This window comes from Panicum virgatum, chromosome 5K (assembly GCF_016808335.1).
Source record: "Panicum virgatum strain AP13 chromosome 5K, P.virgatum_v5, whole genome shotgun sequence".
In the NCBI taxonomy this organism is placed as follows: domain Eukaryota; kingdom Viridiplantae; phylum Streptophyta; class Magnoliopsida; order Poales; family Poaceae; genus Panicum; species Panicum virgatum.
The window spans coordinates 34,625,272-34,631,502 of record NC_053140.1 but is presented as its reverse complement, the minus strand read 5'-3'; the positions used below and the strand labels follow the sequence as shown (position 1 = coordinate 34,631,502).

Here is a 6,231-nt window from a genome sequence, read left to right as displayed (position 1 = left end):
ACTGTCGCCTGTAGCCTCCTCGCCATCTGAGGAGGAGGAGGAGGGGGACGGGGTACCTGAGGCGCAAGCCTCTGGTGACGAGGAGGAGGAGCGACAGGAGGAGGAGGAGGAGGAGGAGGCCTCTGGTGAGGAGGAGGACTACCAGGGAGGGGAGGCAAGGGCCATACCTGCCATGTAGATGCGAGGTCCCTCTCGGCTCCCGAATCGACCTATACCTCTCGAGCAACGGCCGATTATTCGGCCGGACGGGAAAAGGTAAATAACTTTAGATGATTTCATTACGTTTTGTACTAATATATTTGATTTCAAAATTGACACAAATATTTTGTCTTCATCACTTTGGCAGGAACTTTGTAATCGTCATTGCTGGTGTTCACAAACGCATCCCCAACCGCATTATGAGCCTGCTTTGCAAGGTACACTACCCTGAATTCATTCTAACGTTCAATCGAACACAATTCCCCCCCCCCCCCCGGTCACGGCATGGGCTTTGGCCCAAAAGGGGAAGGCGACATCCGATGTCACCTATAACCCGGAGGACCCCCCGGAAGCATACAGCAACGCGACCGTCCACAGCCGCCTCAATCAGTACAACTCGATGGCAATGGAGGTCCATGAGCCCGAGTTCGATCCGAGCACGGAGCCCATTGATAGAGAAATCATCATGAGAGCGGGAGGAGGCAAGAAGCATGGCCGGTTCTGGATTGGCGACAGCATAATCGACACGGCCAGTACTCCCACTTTCGCACAGATTCGAGCTAGGAGCACCAGCTCAAGCCCGGCCATACGCCCACGGCCAAACACTATGGAGATCCAGATGGCGGTACTGAAGGTTATTTCTATTTCATCAGTCGCTCCTTGATTGTTAAATATGTTTGTATTGTATTCTAACCATACAATCAAATATTGTAGGCCCAAATGCAAGCAGAGTTCCAAGCACAGCTCCAAGTACAGCAGGAGGCGGCGGAGGCGAAGTGGCAGGCCGAGCGGGAGATGATGCAGCGAAAGCGAAAGTTTCAGCAAGCACAAGAGGCCGAACGCCAGAAGCTGGATCACGCTCTTCAGTACATGTAGACTTTGGGATCGGCGATGGGTCTTTCGCCGCCGCCATTCACTCCATCTCCTTTTCCTTATCATGCAGCTATTCCTACTCCTGTGAGTGACTTGACAATCTTCTAGTTTCATTTACCATAGTGATTTAGCAATTTGAATGATAGATAACTCTAGCGCTGGGCGCGATGGCACGGTGGGTGAGGCTGGGTCGGGTACTGATTAATATATATACATGATTCGAAAGTTTTTGAATTTGAAATAAAGATTTTGATATATAACTTGAACAATAAAGATGTAATCATATAGGATGCTTTTTGAATGTATGTTTTGACATTTTTTAATTCCAATTACAAGGATTTTAATATATGACTTGAAAGTTAGATATGCATAAAGTCTTTGATATATATTTTGAAAGTTCTTCGATTCAGGAATAAAAAATTTTGATATATGACTTAAAAGTTAAAGATGTAAGAAGTTTTAATGCTTAATTTAACATTTTTGATTTCTAGGTGAATTTTTGTTCATATATCACTTAGAAATAAGAATCGATGCGTGGAGAAATTTGTAGACAGGGAAAAGGGGACGCCAGCTGTTGCATATGCACGCACGCCCAATTGATTTGTTCGCATGCATCCTAAGCTAATTGCTGCGCTCGCGCGCTACTAGTAAAACGCAACCCGCGTTCGTTGCCAACTCGTCCCAGCGCCCACTAGCTTCCCCGCTCAAAAATGCTAGTATGAATCTTTTGCAGGGCTAACCATTTTGATTAAGGATTGATAATCTATATCCCTTACTACTAAAAAGAGGCTAAAGGTCAAATTTTTTTCCTTCGTCATCCCAGCCGTTCGTACTCGCCTCTCCCCCGTCAGTACGTTGCTCCCGCGTTGGCCCCCTCCCCGCGCGTCGTAGTCCCTCAGATGATTTCCAACCGTCCGATCCTGTAGTTGCCACTCGGAAATATCAGCCGTGCGCTAATTGGTTCGTCGCTCGCGAAATCAACGCCGCCCTCCGCCGACTCCTCTCCGTCCGCCGCCCTCCCCATCCTCTCTGCAGAGCGTGATCCGCGGCCCCCCTCCTCCGTCGCGCGCGATCCATGCGTACGGGAGCCTCTCCGACTACCCCAAGCCGCGGGCCCCCTCCTCCGCCGCGAGCGGAGGCCCCGCTACGAGCCGCGCCGTCCTCCACACCGGCCGTAATCTCCGTGGTCCCCGCACGCACGCATGCTCCTCTGCTTTCTCGGTTTCTCCTCCGGGCACACAGCTCCATCGCATGGCCGCCACCTCCACGTCGTCGTCCTCACCACGTTCGGATCGCGCGGCCGCCGCCGCCGTCCTCGCCGTGCCTAGATCACCACTGCGCCGCCTCGGGTCAACAACGCCATCCCCGCCGCGGCCTTCCTCGGGTCGACATCAAGCGCCGCCCCGCGCGCCCGGATCTGGTGACCCCCATCAAGGGAGCGGCGGCATCGCGAACCGCATCAGGGGAGCGGCGGCATCCCGAACTTGCTAGAGGTAGCCATCTCCATCCACGCTTGCGGAAGACGACGGCCTCCTCCTCCTGCTGCCTCAAATCGAAGCTTCGCCGGGCCACCGTTATTCATGGGACACATTCACCACACATCCGCACGCCATTAGTAGCCTGGTGAGGGCCCCAGGTTTTCCTCTGCCTTTCCCCTAGACTTCTGATTCTGATTAGGAATCTACTCGCAATAGGGGTTTGATTATATTTGTACCTTAGGATGTTGTGTTTTTCTTGTCAGATAGGTGTTTGATAAAATGACCATGTACATTCATACTCGCTGCTGCCGTATCCTCACTGTGCCTACTAAATTCACTTTCTCATTGCTTATATAAACCTGATTTGTACTGGCTGCTGCAGTCCCTAATTTTTAACAGAATATGAGGCATCGAGGTGTTGCGCCACTACGTGGAGTGCGGCTGCACTCTGACGAGTTTCGTGAATCAGATTTAAGGTGATGATCTATACTTTTATAACACTGGATTCAGAAGTAGAAAAATCACGATATGAAAAATTGCAATGCATTAACAATTTCCTTTCTGAATTAATAAAACATTTAAAGCAGGAGGTGCAAGAAGATAAGCATATAATTTATGATACAGTTGTCAAAATCTGTCAGCCTATCATACTTATGCTAAGCTCTGATTTTATATTGACATCTTTTCCATTAGATGTTGTGTTCCCTGTCTGGTTGTGTCTTTAACTGAGACAGACTTGCATATTTGAAGTGTTGTTTCCTCACGTGTTGTTTATATCTATTTTTCTCTATATTTATGTGCCGCTGTAACCTGTAAGAACATCATGGTAACGATGTCATCAAGACTTAGTCTGAACAATGCCAGCATGCTTTCATCACACATAATTCCATCTATAACTCTCTATAGCCTCAGTTAAAGAGTTATTGCGACAGTTAAAGTTTCAGTCCGACAGCATTCGAAGGAAGCTACTGACGTTTGAATTCTCAAACAAACATGATGCCGTGACTCAATATTTACAAACTTTCACATGCCATAAAGAGCCTGGTCACTTTTCTTGCTCTTTTAGATGATTTGATCTTGGGTCATGTTCTACGGACTAATCTGTGTACTTCCCGGATCTTTAGGGCTCATTAAACTTGTCGGAGGATTTCTCCAGTCGGGTGGCGGATTGCACCCGCCTAATCCTAAGTGTAGGATGAGCTTGGGGGCAGTCAAGGAGTGCTCGATCTACAGGCGAATGAATGCGAGAAGCACACAAAGATTTAGAGTGGTTCGGGCCGTCGGAGCGTAATACCCTACATCCACTGTGTGTTGTATTGCCTGACCCCCGAGTGTGCTCTCTGAGCCCGAGAGGGAGGATATGTTCAGAGTGTTCTGAGAGTTGTGACTCAGTTGTCTTAGTTTTGTGTACTTGAACCTCCTTTTCTACCGTGCGTGCTCTCCCTTTTATAAGCCCAAGGGGAGTAGTACACTGAGCGGGACCCCGACAGGTGGGCCCGGCGATGTATTATAAACTACACTTTGGCCTTCAATGCCTCAGATTGGGAGATATTGTCGTCGGCTTCCGTGCGTAGCTTCTGACCAGGGATGGTCTTGAGCTGTCCTGTCGGAGTAGAGTCTAGCCTCTGGAGCCGCGCGTCAAAGTTATGATGAAGCGCCGAACTACTGACTCAGTCCGCTGTAGCAGCGTGCACTGTTGCTCCAGTTAGTAGCTGGTCATCCTGACTCATCGCCCATGCGCGCGGAGCTGAGACACTGCTGCGTGCCTCGGTAACAGACGAGCCGCCTTGGAAACAGGCGGGCTTACCGTGTTGTCATGTCACGTCTGTCCAACCCATGAGTGGGTATCCGATGCCCTGCTCTGGCAGCGCATGCCCCAACCACCAGCATTTAATGCGGCAGGAGGGCTGGCTTTAGGCAGAAGACTCGTGCATGTGGGACACGTGGCGGCGCCAGACCTTGGGGTCGGCGGCCGCGCCCACAGGGGCTTGCGAGGGCTCCGGACTCCTACCCAAATAGGGTGCCGGGTCCGGGTCCCTTGGCTGGCTCGATGACTCAGGCCTCCTGGAGGTCCGGCTTCCACTTGTAGAGGCCCAGGTCCGGCCCGCGGAGGTTCGGGACCTGTTCGCGGGGGTCCGGACCCGTGGTCCGTGGTTGCCGCTCCTGAGCGCCTTCGTCTTTGTTTTGTAGGAGAGGGTACTCCTGTCTGAGTGTACCTACAAAACTTATTGGTTTGGGTGTGTTTATCAGACCAAAAAATTGAAGCCGATGGAAACAAATGGCTATCACACTCCTTGGACTTGGAATTCCGGTACACTAGATTCTTTTAGTAACCTATTTAGAAAGAATTTTTTACATAGTTTTTTGTTATCAATACTGTTTTGTTTGGCTAGATTCTAAACATTTCATGAATAAGACAATATCTCAGACTTGGCCATATGCCCACTGACATATTGTGCCCTTTTCTTTATTGAGACTTTCATACAGTAGCAATAGCAGCCAAGAGATAGCTTTCTTTTGGCCTTTTCATTTAAAGTTGCTTTTGGGCGTGTTTTGTTGAGTTAATGATTTGGAAAGTTTTAGGAAGGAGAGAGGATACATGATGGAGGGTGGCAGATTGTCAGCGAGAAAAAGCACCATGGAAGACTGCAGAAGTTTTATTTCAGTTTTCTAATTAAAGATCTAAAAACAATAGACTGATAATTAATGTGGTATGTTAAAAATGGCATTCGCTGAGTTTCCCCTTAATACTCTGATTCAGTTGAAGGGAGTGACATAAGTTTTTGACATGGTATGCCAATCCATTTTTGCATGTAGGCACCACATCTCTACTACTACTACAATACATAATTTTGCTGCTGGATACCACCTCACTGTTTAATTATTGTTATATTTCGTATCCTCAATACTGGATTATTGAAACCAGAGGGAAGCATCCTTTCAGTTGAGGGATAGACATGCTACGATGTAGTTAGAGATGTCGGTATTACAACCTATGTAAGTCAAAAAGTAACGTCCATTTCTATCATCTCACAGTCTTGGCTTTTTGGTATTGATCACCCTAAGAGATTTCTGATGATCCCCTTTAGTTGTCAGGTTTGACCACAGCAAATATGGAGAGCGGAAATCAGTAATTCACTTGATCAAAGCCTTGGAATTTGGAAGAGTCAGGTTCAGTTTTGTCGGTACACACTCAGACAGGAGTACCCTCTCCTACAAGACAAGGACGACAAGACAAGGACGAAGGCGCTCAGGAGAGGCAACCACGGACCACGGGACCGGACCCCCGCGGACAGGTCCCGAACCTCCGCGGGCCGGACCTCCAGGAGGCCTGAGTCATCGAGCCAGCTAAGGGACCCGGACCCAGCACCTTATTTGGGTAGGAGTCCGGAGCCCTCGCAAGCCTCTGTGAGCGCGGCCGCCGACCCCAGGGTCCAGCGTCGCCACGTGTCCCACAGGGCCGACCTCCGGAGCTCCGCTCCCCGCTTGGGCAGGGGTCCGGAACCGCCACGTGCCCCTGTGGGCGCGGCCGCCGACCCTCGGGTCCGGTGCCGCCACATGTCCCACATGCACGAGTCTTCTGCCTGAAGCCAGCCCTCCTGCCGCATTAAATGTTGGTGGTTGGGGCGTGCGCTGCCAGAGCAGGGTATCGGATACCCACTCACGGGTTGGACAGGCGTGA

The 6,231-nt window shown here is 49.9% G+C and overlaps 1 long non-coding RNA gene across 4 annotated transcripts; it reads left to right on the top strand.

Moving 5' to 3' along the window:
* Positions 1-1,980: 1,980 nt before the first annotated feature.
* On the top strand, positions 1,981-5,732 carry LOC120709549. 4 transcript variants are annotated; one of them, XR_005689724.1, is made up of 3 exons: positions 1,981-3,025; positions 5,133-5,546; positions 5,646-5,732. It is a non-coding gene; the product is annotated as an uncharacterized LOC120709549 (long non-coding RNA). The 4 variants fall into 4 exon arrangements; XR_005689722.1 differs by having other exon boundaries at positions 1,982-3,025; positions 5,639-5,732; XR_005689725.1 differs by having other exon boundaries at positions 1,983-3,025; positions 5,133-5,260; positions 5,367-5,726.
* The last annotated feature ends 499 nt before the right edge of the window (positions 5,733-6,231 follow it).